Genomic DNA, 14,973 nt, shown 5'->3' on the forward strand with positions numbered 1-14,973 from the left:
TGCGGTACGCGGGCCTCTCACTGTCGTGGCGTCTCCCGTTGCGGAGCCCAGGCTCTGGACGCGCAGACTCAGCGGCCATGGCTCACGGACCCAGGCGCTCCGCGACATGTGGGATCCTCCCGGACCGGGGCGCGAACCCGTGTCCCCTGCATCGGCAGGCGGACTCTCAACCACTGCGCCACCAGGAAAGCCCTACTTAAGTTATTTTTAAGTCAAATGGGATTGTACTGGTTTTTTATGACTGTATGCTTAGGCCACGCAGGCCACTCAAGGTGTCTGTTCTCTTGCTCTCTGTTCATCCCCTCGACCAGTGCCTGCTTCATCTATACCTACTCCCATGACTGACCTTCCTATGTATGTACTTGCCCCAGACCCCAGCTAGTAATTGTTCTAGTCTTTAGATCTGAACATCTTTACCTGATAGCTTCTCAAAAGGGCGGTGAGGGGCGTGCCCTTCTGCTAGTTTCCCCGGTAACCAATGAGCCAACCTGATCTCTCTTCCTACCCTCCCCCCGCCCCGCCCCCCAGGAGCCAAGACTGCTGCCATTTTGCCCGCCAGGCACCGCACACTGTGCGGTCTTGCTCCAGACATGTAAGCTTCGCCATCCATCAACCCATAGATGTCTCTGCTGCTGACTCCAGGCTTTCTTGAAGCTGGGCAAGTACAGGGCTTGCAAGCCTGCAGGGTGCAGCCCAACAATGACATAGAATTAATTCATAATCAACTCTCAGTTATTCTCTGGACGGATACCTGGGGATCTCACTCTTCTCACCCTCTCAGCTGGTTTCCCCTCTTCTGTCTCTTACCTGGACCCATTTCTCTCCTGGTCTCTCCTCAGTCTTTGCTCTTCATTCCAAGCTGGGGCCTTACTGGGAAGAGTCAGGGTGGGATGTGGAGGTGTGTTGTTAATGTGATAAGAAGTAATAGAACAGCATACTCATATGTTAACCAGTAGATGCTCTATGACTCTCCTCCTTTAAGAGGATAACCATAAGTTGACTTTTGCTACTAAGAACTTCCTCCTCATGGTCAATGTTATTTCTTGGTAGTGTTAAAAGATAAACTGGGGGCTCCCCTGGTGGCGCAGTGGTTAAGAATCCACCTGCCAATGCAGGGGACATGGATTCGAGCCCTGGTCCGGGAAGATCCCACATGCCACGGAGCAACTAAGCCCGTGCACCACAACTACTAAGCTTGTGCTCTAGAGCCCGGGAGCCACAACTACTGAGCCCGTGTGCCACAACTACTGAAGCCTGTGCGCCTAGAGCCCGTGCTCCGCAACAAGAGAAGCCACGGCAATGAGGAGCCCGCGCACTGCAACGAAGAGTAGCCCCCACTCGCCACAACTAGAGAAAGCCCACGTTCAGAAACGAAGACCCAATGCAGCCAAAAATAAATATATAAATTTATTAAAAAAAAAAGATAAACTGGGGCATATTTTAAAAATGTAAGAGTTTATTTGAGCAAACATCTATTCCAATCAGGCAGTGCCAAACCAGAAGTGGTTAGGAGCACTTCACTGACGGGGCCTGGGACAAGACTTTATTATCGAGAAGACTTTGAAGCAGAGCAAGGAAATTATTTGATTGGCTAAGCTCAAACATCGTTTGGGAAAGCCTAGTTGGCTGTCTGTGATTGATTGTCCTTAGGTTTTGACTTTTTATCCTTGAGGCATTTATGCGCTTAGGTTTTGGTTTGCTTATGTAGCTAACTATGAGAACCACCTGAGTCTAATGACCTCCTTGTTTATTTTGAAAGGCCTCCTTGTTTAATTAACAGTATTGTACACATTAAAAAAATTGTTTTTATTGTGGACAATTTCAAGCATGCACAAAAACAAAGCAAATATTGATACTATAGTTACTACTCCTGGCTCCCCACCCCTTGCACCCATCATGCAGCTTCAACGTTTATCAACTCATAACCAATTAATTCTGTTTCATAGTTGACCCCCAAACCCAGGTGTTCTGTGCTCCATGTTTGGGGTCACCTGAAACCGCATTTTCTCAGCTGAACATACCCAGGAGGCAACCCTGGGTACAGCAGACTCCTGCCGGTCTGTGTCTTCCACTCCATCCTGTGGACTGAGGCTTGAGAACACCTCGTGTGTCACATTCTATTATATTGATGGGGAAACTCAAGGAGTCCTGGTGGCAGGCTGGACAAAAGGACAGCTGTGCTGGGCTGCCCACAAATTAGGGCATCTTTGGAGGCTGTCCTCCAATTCCCAGTTAATTTTTAGGAGAGATTTAATTATGCCATCAACAGCCTTACTTAAACAATCACACGCGCTCTGGCTGGGGGAGAAATGAGTGACTGACTAGATTTACATAACCATTTACCCTAATTAGAATGTCAAAAGTTGGTGGCAAAGAGGCCAAGTTGTGCTGTGACTTAGTATCATTTTAATTTAGTCCAATTTCCTATTGCAACTGTCTTCCTCTTTGCGTCTCAGATCCTCTTCTAAACCATTTGTAGCAAAAACAGAATGGAAGGCAGAACAACTAATAATAACTCACTTGAGGGCTGAACTCCTGAAAAACTCTAAAGGTTTCTTTCCTTAATCCAAACCATGATTTTAGTTTTCATCTAAACTTATCATTGCATGAACATTTAGATTTAGGTAATTTAGGCAGACACTTAGCTTTGAATCCAGAAGCCTCTGCTTTACGTGTTTGTGTGTGTGTGTGTGTGTTGTAAAAGTATTAGAATCATCTGCAGGTTGTCCCATGAGAAAAAATACTGTCTTTGAATAGTTACTTTTATTCTAATGTTTTAACACAAGGATTGGTGTGTAATAATAATAATTGTAAGATACACTCATTAATAGGTAATATTATTTTAAATAATGTGTAAAGCCTCTATGACACACGTTTTGAACTATAAGATTTGAAAACTAGAAACTATACGGAACGCCAGGTCTCAGGCATAGAACCACCCTGACCCATTAGAGACTGTTTAGGCACGCATCGGTGGTTTCTGGGTCTGGCTGTTTTTCCGCCCTCATTCCCTTTTAGCATCAGGAGGCCACCTATTTAATTAGTTGGGGGTGGGAGTGCCTGTAATCTCTTGGGGGTAGCTTTAGCCCCAGAGTTGGTTAAGAGGGTGAATCCATCCCGGGGCGTGGCTGGCCTCTCCCCTGCAACATATGGGGAGCCCGCCACGCCTACAGCCCAAGTTCCAGCAGCAAGCAGGAGTGCAGTGGCCTTCCCTGCTGGGAACACTCCCTCCAAAGCCAAGGGCAGGTGGCGTCAATAGTAGAGGTCAAGCAATTCTTAGACCAAACAGCATCTGCTGAACTATGCCAATTGGAAATCAATGTCCCCTCCCTGGGTGGGTTTAATTTTCTGGTTGTTTGCACAAACTTACAGCTCCTAATGGGCAGGGCAGAGCTCAGAGCATCCTCCCAGGATTGCTCCAATGGAGTCTGATGTCTTCATTGCCCATCGATAAGCTAAATTAAAGAGTCTGTTTACTAGAGGCTAGTGTTGGAGCCTGGCTGTCAGGCCACTATTTATCCAAGACCTGGAGGTCTCGTGACAGGAAGGGGGAACCCTTCCAGGGCCCGAGAGTGGGCTGCTGTCTAACACTCCAAAATGAATTGTCCAAGGAGACACGTGTGCTGACAACGGGAGACTTTATTGGGAAGGGGCGCCTGGGCAGAGAGCAGCAGGGTAAGGGAACCCAGGAGAACTGCTCTGCCACATGGCTCACAGTCTCAGGGTTTATGGTAATGGGGTTAGTTTCCGGGTTGTCTCTGGCCAATCATCTTGCTTGGCCCATAGTCTTGACTCAGGGTCCTTCCTGGTGGCACGAGCATCTCTCAGCCAAGATGGGCTCCAGAGCAAAGGACTCTGGGAGGTTGGTCGTCTCCTCCCTCTTTTGGCTCCTCCTGAATTCTCCCGGTTAGCTTTCGAGGCAGAACCATGTTCCTTATCAGGACCTCCTGATGTGAGACAACTCAGGCAAGTGGGCCTGGCCAAGGCCGGTGGTTTCGGTCAACAGTTCCCTAAAGGTCTGACCACAAATGCAGTACATGTAAGCCCCCAAAGCTTTAGCACAGCCGGAGGGAGACATGTGGGTTCCTCTGCCTGTGACAATATTGAATCATTACCAATGTTCCAACTCCGATTTTATGGTGGTTAAGAGGTCATGTTCTGCAGTCAGACAAATCCAGTTTCCACCACGCACCAGCAGAAGGACCTTGGGGCAAGTTTCTTAACCTCTCTGGGCCTCACATTCCTCATCTGTAAAATGGGGATAATAATTGTACCCACCTCACTGGGCTGCTGAGAGGATGGAATAAGATAATATGGTGAAAGTGTTTAGTATAGTGTCTGGTACATGGATGTACTTTTAATACATCTTGGGTATTAAAAATGACAATAAGGATAATGATAATCCCGGCCAAATATGAACAAGATAGGCATGTTAAAATAGGCAGGAACAGAAGACTTGAGTGAGCAGTGCTGGTTTTAAAATCTTAAATTTTAACATTTTACCGTCAAACTCCACAGTCTTAAAGTTGTATGTGAATTCTTTAACTTGCTCATTTCTCCCTTGTTCTCATTCATGAGTCTTTCTTATTTTTCAACAAAGAGATAAAGATCCAGGCATAACACCGTATTTTGATTCACCCTGCGATGAATGGGTTGTTGCTTTAGAAGCGCTTCATGCCAGTCCCCAGTCCTGTTAGAACCAGAACTCCAGGGAACCCAGCAACAGCCATGGCAAGGACTTCTGTTGTGTTTCTCAGGTGGATCATTCCCAGGAAACAGTTAGATAAGATTCCCAGGAGAGATGTGGAGAGATCAAGATCAAGTGCTTCCTCACATGGGAGAAAAACTTTTGTGTAGCTGAGGATGGGGTTGCATTCTTCAGGGCCAGACACTCTGACGGTGCATGGGCCTGCCTGGCCACATGTACTCCAAGCTCTCCTCTCCTCCGTCAGAGGCAATTTTATTGCAATAGACAACAAAGGAACAGGGGTGAGGAGCCCTGCTTTTGAGTGGAGCTGGATGAGGAGAACAGAGGAGAGGAAGGGCCGTTTCTCCCAGATGAAGAGACAGCAGTGGTTGGCTGAGAACTGTGTTATAGCCAGAATCTCAGTTTCCATGAGATGCCTGATTACTTTTTTTCTTTATCTACAGTTTCTGCTGGATCCCCATCATTGGGGCAGGATGAAAGGGTCCCCCTTTCTCTAACAGACACAAACTGCAGTGGCTTCTAGCTCACAACCAGCCCCCAGTGACCATGTTACTGTTTCCTAGCCATAGCTAGAGATGCCTGACAAGCTGGCTAGTCCATTTCTCTCTCCCCAGTATTTGAAAACTTGACTGGAATAGACAAGCAAGTTGGAGCAGAGTCATCTCATGATAATGCTCCAGGGCCAAGAGCAATGGCTGTTAAGGTCCCAGGTCACCTTCATTCACGTCCTGCCAGAGAATGGGTTGTTTGTTTCCTTTGATTTAGTGAGCTACTCCTCATATCGTTCCATATCTCCTTTTTGCTTAAAGACTGGTTCCATTTTCTTTTTTTCTTCTGCAAGAACCTTAAGTGATGTTACCTACTGAAAACTTAAAAAAAAAAAAAGCAGGGAGGGATAAGTTTTGTACAGTAAGTTTGTGATGTTTTCAAGTGGTTTAATCCCAAATCTTTGGGTTCTCCAACCTTGAGAATATCATCATAACATAAAATTTCCCCCACAAAAGGCATCTTCAGCCACAAGAGCTATAAGGCTGCATGGAGATGCATGTGCCAGATGGTTAGCCAGCTGGATCTGTTCTTTGGCTAAGCGATTTACATCTATGTCTGGTAACCTGGGATTTAAATTTGTGCCTACACAAAATAACCAAGTGCACTTCCTCAAGTATATAGGTGACACTGTAGCGTTAATTTTGCAAGTGCTAAAATCTGTGAAAAAAAAGGCCCCGGGCTCATCTAAGCTGCACAAACTTGTACAGCTAAGTACATTTTAAAAAAATGAATTATAACATTACCTTCAGTGATTAATTGAAACAGCCTCGGCTGTCCCAATCATCCAGTGAAGCAAGCCATGGGTTTCTTACAGTTATTACTGGAAATGGCTTCTTCCATAGGATCCATGCTTCTCATCCACATGCAGGCACTGATTCAGACTAGGAAGGCTCTGGCCTCATCTTCTGCAAAGGGCTTCCTCTGAGGATCCAAATGTGAGGTTGGGTCCATTTATCAGTGACATCTTTGAAGCTGGGCAAAATCCCTGAAGAAGAGAACAAAGTCTCCCTCCTAGCTCCCTCAAATAGGGAAATTTTCATACGATGTCACCAAGCGGTGGGTAACTTTGTAACAGCTAAAGACACGAATCCCTGTTAGGGCCAGTTCAATTCCTGCTCTTTTCTGGCCATGGAGTGCATCCTCCCCCTACGGACATGACCAGCCTCCACCCAGATAGCTGCCCTCGGCACAGCCCATCCTCACTTCTGCAGGAGCCACTTGGAGCATCAGTGGTCTTGCTTTAGCTTATTAGACTTCACCGAAACTTCTGCCAGCTTCCCGGAATTTTCATGTTTCCACATCATAAGTTAGCAGTTAGAGCCTTCTCTTATGGAGCTTCCTGCTTGAGGACTCTAGTGCCTTCCATTTGTCTCTCTAAGTCTCCCACTCTTCCTCTCCTCCCCACATGGTAAACGGACTGGGATCAGATCAGGGGGAAGCAGTAGGTGTATCTCCAGGCAGGTCTTGGATAAAACCAGAAAAGAGTTGGATCAGCTTCAGAAGCAGACTTGGTGGTTTGATTGAACTGGGTCACCTCCTTGACCCCAAGGCGCTGATGCTGTCCACCAGCACCTGAAACGTGAAGACACACACTGCTACTGTTATGAGTTATGTCCCCATTTCTTTTTTTTTTTTTTTTTGGCCCCCAGGGTGGCATGCGGGATTTTAGTTCCCAGACCAGGTATCGAACCTGTGCCCCATGCAGTGGAAGCTCTGAGTCCTAACCACTGGACCTCCAGGGTATTCCTGAATCATGTCCCCGTTTCCAGGCCAGTTATAATGAACCGTAATATCTCCATCACTCAGCTTCAACAACTATTAACTCATAGGCAATTTTGTTTTACCTATACGTCCACCCATTTCCCTTTGCCCTAGATTATTTTGAAGCAAATCCCACACATTATATAATTTCATTTGTGATTATTTCAGTATGTATCTCTAAAATATAAGGACTTGCATCTTCCCTGGTGGTCCAGCAGTTAAGACTCCATGCTCCCAATGCAGGGGGCCCAGGTTCCATCCCTGGTCAGGGAACTAAGATCCTGCATGTGACAGCTAAGACCCAGCGCAGCCAAATAAATAAATATTAAAGAAAAAAAAATATATAAGAACTTAACGTAACCATGATATTTTTATTACACTGAAAATAATTAACAATAATTCCTTATCAAATGTGCAATCAGTGTCCAAATTTCCCTCATTGTCTCATAAATATTTTTAGAGCTGGTTTGAGTCAGGATTCAAACAAGATCCACACATTGTACTTGGTTGATATGGTTCTAGCCTCTTGTTCTAATTTCCTAGGTTCCCTCTTCACTTTCTTCATGCAGGATACTTGTTATCAATGTGTCAGTAGTCCTACTGAGATTCTCAGTTCTTGATTTTGCTTGTGCCCGCCCCACCCCCCTCCACGTGGTATCTCTTAACATGTTTCTCTGTCCCCTCGAGGTCATGCAAATTGCTTGTTTGAGGGAGGCCTAATAAGATTCAGGTTCAACTTTTTAGTTGATACACCAGGTGCTGTGTTTTTCCATCAGGAGGCATACGATGTCTGATTCTGTCTGTTTCTATCTCTTTTTAGTTGATTAACTGGACAATAGTTAGAAACATTCAAATAACAGTGGTAGGTTATTCACAGGCATGTGTTACCACCAGGCCTTGGGCAATAAACTGTGGGTTAGGCTGGAGTTTGAATCTTACCCTGCCACCAATGCCCTTCTCTCTGTTGGCACTTCCTTTCCTGGGTCCCTTTATGTACAGTCACATTCTGGGCTGGCTGCCAGCTGAGCAGTGATCTCTGACCATCCTGTTCACCAGCCAGTTTTTTGCCCTGAAAGTTTTCTCAGCTCCAACAGTCTTCTCCCAGCACAGCCACCTCACCCTCAGCACTACCTGGAGCGTTTGCATGCTCCCAAGTCACTTTATAAGAGAAATCTTCAGGACTCAAAAGAATGACAAGAATGTCAAAGAGAAGAGGTTGGTTCCTTCATTTCAAAATAGCAAGTTAAACTTTTGAGTGTAAAGATATACAGATTAAAAAAAAAAACAGATATTTTTAAGATGGCCTTTCCTTAATGTAGGAGTGTGGACTCAGGTTGCATTTTCCAAAAATGTTTCTGTGGGTACTGCTCTCTGGATATCCTCTGAGATGAAGAGTTTCCATGGCCACATAATTTAGGAAACTCTGCATTTCCCATTCTGAGAAGGACCATGATCATAGTAAAGCCTGTACACCTTTGTTTAAGCCAGAATTTCCTTTTCTTTATTGAAGGGTAAGAGTTTCAGAGCACACTTTGGGAAACATACTTTGGGGGAACAAATAAAGCTGATCTTCTGGGTGAAGTGATGCATGGGAGAAAGGGGGCACTGAAGGTTGGAAACAGCACTCTGGAAGTTCTCTGACCTATTGGAGTATGGAGGCACTTGGGAGATCGAATTGGTAAAAGGTTCTTATAGTGGGCTTCTGCAGAAAACTTGTGCTCCAGGGTGTTTCTTGGCCTAAAGTCATCAAGTAAACTTTTGGCTTCCATCCGAGATGACTTACCTGCATCCTGCATGACACCGGGGAGCATGGAGGCCTGAACCAGTGTAACCTGGGTCCCAATTCCCTATTCATCAGTTAGTAGCAAAGCAAACTTGCTAGGGTGAATCAAGTTACCTAGGTGACCTAGAGTGACAGATTATATGGCAACCAGGCGTTAGCCACTGGGGAACAGGACAAGTGAGCGGAAAGGAAGGGGTTGTGGGCATTACTTGTATTCTGAGCACTGCAGTCAGCAGTGGTTTTATGACTGGCAAAGCGTCAGGTGCTCAGTTGTCTGGTCCACTGAAGCCTCAAGAGCAGGCCGTGGCGGGGAGGTGAACATGCAAGCAGTGGAAGGCTGGAGTTGGAAGAGCCGACTCAGTGGTGAAACTGGCCTAGGAGGAGGATGGTCAGGAGCCCAGTGTCAGAGCGGTATTGCAAACTTAGGCCCCCTCTCCTTTGGAACTGACTTCTGAGGATCTGAGACTGTGTGAAGAGATGCAGAAGCAGGAGGCTTTATGTTTGGCGAAATGTGGAAATGATCAACTGGTGGGTCCTGGGGCTCCAGAAGAATGTGTAGGATGAAGCAGGCCCCTTGTCCTCTTCTGAGAGAAGAGCAAGTGACCAGTTCTTGGGAGAAGAGAGCTCATGGTAAATGAGGGACCCCAGTAACCAGACTGAGGGTCATACAGGCTCCAGGAACCTAAGGAGGAGGGCATACAGTGACACAGTGGGAGATGGGAAGTGGAAGGTGAGGGTGTTGCAGAAGGGTCCAAAGAGGAAGGCTGAGGTCAATGAGTCCTTAGAAACTTCTGATCCACCCCCAGGCACATCAGACTCCAAGCTCAGCACTAGGTACTAATTCTATACCAGTAGTGGGAGATGGTGCTCCAAGGAAACCTCAGACTTAGTTCGCAGAAATTGTCTAATCGTGCCTGCCAATTACCCACCCCACTGCCTACTGTTTAGCAGGGCTGAGACTTGCTGGGACTGACACAGTGCTGTGAACATGTCACAGCACTTTAATGAGGATCTACTATATGCCAGGCATCATTCTAGGCACTGGGGGCCCAGTGATGAATAAGTCTCTTTCTCTGACATCAGAGCTCTTCTAGACAAGACTCAGTGCAGCATGGCGCATGGACTCTAGGAAGAAAGAGAACTGGGTTTCACATCTAGTCGCTGGCTGTGTAGCTTAGTTTAACCAGAGCCCTCAGTTTTCTTGGCCACAAAATGAAGATTGTAACAGTCCCTACTCAAAAGATATGGTGAGGCTAGGAGCTAAGACCTGGTAAGTTTGGTGTTTCCCGTAGGTGTTAATTTATTTATGGTGATGATATTGGTTTCCTTTGCTTAAGATCAGCCTGAGTAAGACCTTCAGTCAACAACAACAGCAAATATGTATTCACTGAACACTCTAGACCCAGATATCTAAAATGTGCCCCTTCCCTCAAAAAAACTTACAACCTATCTGGAGAAACAGAAAATAAATTCATCAGAATATAGCAACAATACCAAGTTTTAAATATCCAGGAGGGTGGAGATTTTTGCAGTGTAGTCAACACTATTTCTAGGGCTTACAACAGTACCCAGCACATAGTATGTGCAATACATATTTGTTGAATAAACAAATGAAAATTAGTTTGAAACAATGAAACAAATTGGTATATGGTTGCCAAATGAATAGAAAAGATTATATACTCCTATGACTACCAATGTCGGACTCCACTTAGACAGAGCCTAGGAATCTGATAGGTACAGATATCTGGTCAGCTAGGCATGATTTCTTTTTGCTCCCCACTCAGGGGAAGTCAGTAGGAGGCAGGAAAGTAAGACTCAAACACGATGGTGAGGAGGGACAGGGACACAACCTCAGAATTAAAAGACCTGGGTGTTTGGACATTTAGAATAACTTGTGCAGCCAAGCTGCTGAAACTGCACAAGGAAGCAAAAAAGCAACACCAGCTCAAATCAACAGAAAACCGCTTCCCCTTGGGGCAGGGAGCTGGCATCAGCGACTGGCCTGGGCCGACGAGGCCTCTGGGCTTTTACTCTGCGCTGACTCAGGTACTGCCTGAAACCTGGATTGTAATGAGAGCCACCCTTTGGGGGAGTAAGCCACCTGCTCACTGTGAAGCAGCAGATATCACAATTTCAGAGCAGAAACAAAAGCAGCAGGCCTGTGGTCCCTGCCTTTGGAGGGCGCAGTTTCCCCCCAAAGAATCCTATTAGCAGGAGGAAAAAGAGCTGTGTTGCTAAGGGGGACAGTTTCTACTCTCCCTTTGTGTGTGGGGTCCCTTCATCTCCCTTTTCCTCCTCCCTTCTTTTCCTTCGTTCCTTCAACCAGTATTTCTTGAGCATCTATTATGTACTAGACACAATTCTAGATACTGGAGATATAGCTAGGAACAGTACAGAGGAAGCCCCTGACTTCCTGGAGTTTCTAAACAAACAGCTAAGGACATACAGCATCGGATAGAGCAGGAGCTGAATGATACAATGGAGCCAGCCAGGGAAGATCTGGGGAAATGGCATTTGAGGCTGGGGGAGCAACCAGTGAAGAAGCCCAATGGCGTGGGTGAGTGTGGGCAGTGGGGGAGGAGTAGCCTTTTGAGCGAGCAGCAGTAAGAGAGGTAGCCGAAATCCTTCTTCCTCCAGAGCACAGTGAAATCTCCTTGCTCTGAGCTCCTAACTGTAACTAACCACGCACTGCCTCACGCCTAGGACAGTGGTCCCAACTTTTCTGCTCACGTGCTCCTATCAGTTAAAAAAAACAAAAAGCATTGGTAAATACTCACATATAAATATATGTATTTATATTTTGTACACTATAAAACATACCCTGAGACAGAAATGAAAAGAATGAGATAAAATAAATCAGCAAAATTTCTAATCATTTCCCATACTCTAATGGACTATCTAGTGCACCTCTTGGGGGCCATGACCCTGGTTTACTACTCAGGCTAGTCTTTTTTTTTTTCTTTTCTTTTTTTAAAGCTTCTCTTTATTATTATTATTATTATTTTTTTTTTTTTTTTTTTTGCAGAAAGGCTTGCTGGATCCGGAGCCGCCAGGAATTTCCCTCAGGCAACTTTTTTGATGTGTCTTGGATCTTATCTCCACAACTAGATGGTGATTCCATTAGGCTAAATGCTGTCTTGTCCCTGCTGTTGCCTGGCACAGGGCTGAACAGATGGAAATAGTAATTACTGTCCAAGAGACAAAGGCTCTAATTCTGGCGGGCACACAGACCATGGGACACCAGTGTAGAGGGTCTCTGTGCAGGGATAGGTTCTGTGGCCTTTCTGTGGCCAGGTGAAAGATTCCTTGTATCAGTCAGGGTTCAACCAGGGAAGCAGAGCCACTGTGAGTCTTATAGAAGAAGGAATTGATTATAAGGATGAGTCCTTACACAATTGGGGAAGGAGCTAGGAACATAAAGTTCCAAAAAGGGTTGTTGAAGGATGAGAGAACAGTCGCTAAGCAGCCCTGACTGGGCTGAACGAGTCAGAGCTTGCAGGGGAGTCTGGAAGCCAAGCATGTCCAGCTGCAGGAGTAAGACTGGGTGGGGGCACTGGTGCAGAAGTCCGCTTCTTTGAGGCCACCACCTCTGTGAGTTCACGTGAAGCATCGGATGGTGGGCCTGGGGCCGCTGTTGGTCAGCAGGGCTGGCGGTTGGGAGGGAGCACTGGATGCAGCATGGGGAGGAGCAAGAACAAACTGGGATCTACCAGCACCTCTGCATCTATCTCTCACGGCCTCTAATCTACACTGATCTTCAGACCATGGTGGCTTCACTTCTGCCTCCCAAGCTCATGCAGCTTCACTTTTGCCTAACTCAAACCCAGAAGCACACAGGGAAGGGCATTCTAAAAAACATAGCTCCCAGCCCAAATTTACCATAGAACAGTCCAGCACACCCCTGAGACTGATCCCCTTTGTTATGCATCTATCTACGTTCATGAAAAGAGACGTCATGATTATTACTTTTTTTTAAAAAAATGTATTTATTTAGGCTGTACCGGGCCTTAGTTGCAGCACGGACTTCTTAGTTGCAGCATGCATGCGGGATCTAGTTACCCATGCAGGGATCAAACCCAGGCCCCCTGCATTGGGAGTGCAGAGTCTTACCCACCCTGTACCGCCAGGGACGTCTGAGAAACGTCATGATTATTGATTCATCTTCTCAGATACCTACCTCAGTTCTAGGAAGGGAAGGGCCCTGGATGGTGAGTGCAAACATTTCAGTCACTGGGAAAGTGGAGCATCTCCTGAAAATTAATGCTTTAAAATATGTGTCTGTCATTGTGAGATTGAACCTTTAACTACAATGAAAACACCGAATCTGCTACCCAGTAAGGCCCTGAGCTGCGTTTTTTTAGCCTCTGATATTTCAAACTTAGATTGCTCCAGTATCAAAGGCAGAAGGAACTCCTTTGAATTTAACCTCATCTTGCTGTCCCTATTCACTCTGTGGGTCAAGCACTGAAGAGAAAGGAAATAAAAATGATCTGGATAATTGCAACAGGTCATTTTGTTTATCTAAACAAGCACCTGTATTACATTTAAATGTATGCCAGGCATAGGTCTAAGTGCTTTACAAAGAGTAACTAACTCAATCCTCATATCAGTTCTATAAGATCTATTATTAACCCTCCTTACAGATAAGGTAAGAGGCTTAGAGAGGTTAGGTTAATTGCTCAAGGTCACACAACTGGAATTCACATCATGCTTAACTGTAGCTTTTTTTTGTTTTTTAATTGGGATATCGTTGATTACAATGTTGTTAGTTTCAGGTGTACAGCAAAGTGAATCAATTATACATGTACATATATCTACTCTTTTTTAGACTCTTTTCCCATATAGGCCATTACAGAGTATTGAGTCGAGTTCCCTGTGCTATACAGTAGGTCCTTATCAGTTATCTATTTTATATATAGTAGTGTGTATATGTCAGTCCTAATCTCCCAGTTTATCCCTTCCCCCTTAACTGTAGCTTTATGTGTAAAAGGTTCAAAAATTATTCATTAAAGTCAAAAGCTGCAGAAACTGATGATGAAATATCATTTTCATTATCACTTGTAAAGTATTAGATGTCATTTAAAGAGTGACTTTCTTAGGGACCTGGCAGAGGTCTTTATTTAATAAAACCTCATTTAATGCTCACTACTGCCCTGTGAGGTATGTATTATGATTCCACTTTGCAGATGGAGAAATCAGAGAAGTGACTTGTGCAAGAGTACACAGCTAGTTGAAAGGAGATCCAGGATTCAAAACTGACTTCAAAGATGCTGCTCAGCCCAGACACTAAGAGGAGGCTAAGATCTACCACCCAGAGTCCAAACCCTACAAGTCATTCTGGCTCTTGGCACTAGAAGCTAAATCAGACTCCCAAGCTGGAATTCTCAAGCAGCATGTGCTGGGGGTTGGAGAATCAGCTGGGGCCCTTTAGTGAGCCCGTATTTTCTGGAGGTGAAAGATCATTTCTGGGGCCTAGGACAGGGCCTCCCATCTTTTTCATCTCTCTCTTGGCCCCATTGTTAGTCTCTGTCGCTTCTTAGTTTCTTCCCTCCACTGGGTTTTCTCTTCCCTGGATCATTGAGGGGCAGGCAACAGAGATGCCAGACTTTGCCTCTCCCTTCCTTTCTCTAAACACTTAAATCCTTTTGCAGTTTTTTCCCCACTTGGTAACTACGTAGCACGTTATAAAATCACAAGAATGTTTAAGACCTTGCACTTCTGGTCTTTAACGAAATATAAGTGGAACTCAGCTTCATTGTTCCTTTGTCTTTTGCTGGCTCACCTCTGATGTCTTTCAGGTACTCAGAGTCCCCCAGTTGCCATGCTCTCCAGAAGCAAACCCCATTCCTCATATTCCATTTTTTTTTTTTTGCAAACTCAGAGTGAACAAGTGTTCTCCTCTCTTAATTGTGTGTTTCTTTGGAGAGTTTTTATTTAGAAAATTATAGTTTTGGATAATTAAGATGTTTACCCTTTAACCTAGTCTATCCACTTAATGTAGTAATTTCCAGCCATTGATCTTTTACCGCTAAAATAATGTTTCTCCTACTTTTCTGCTCCTACAGGTGTAAGCTCTTTCTATCTTCCACTCTCTCCCATCTCATCTGCCAGTTTTGATTTCTGGCCAACCCTAGACATGTAGTAACTGCCAATTCACCTGGTAGGATCATGC

Source organism: Neophocaena asiaeorientalis, unplaced genomic scaffold, assembly GCF_003031525.2.
Source record: "Neophocaena asiaeorientalis asiaeorientalis breed wild unplaced genomic scaffold, Neophocaena_asiaeorientalis_V1.1 scaffold31, whole genome shotgun sequence".
NCBI classification, from domain to species: Eukaryota; Metazoa; Chordata; class Mammalia; order Artiodactyla; family Phocoenidae; genus Neophocaena; species Neophocaena asiaeorientalis.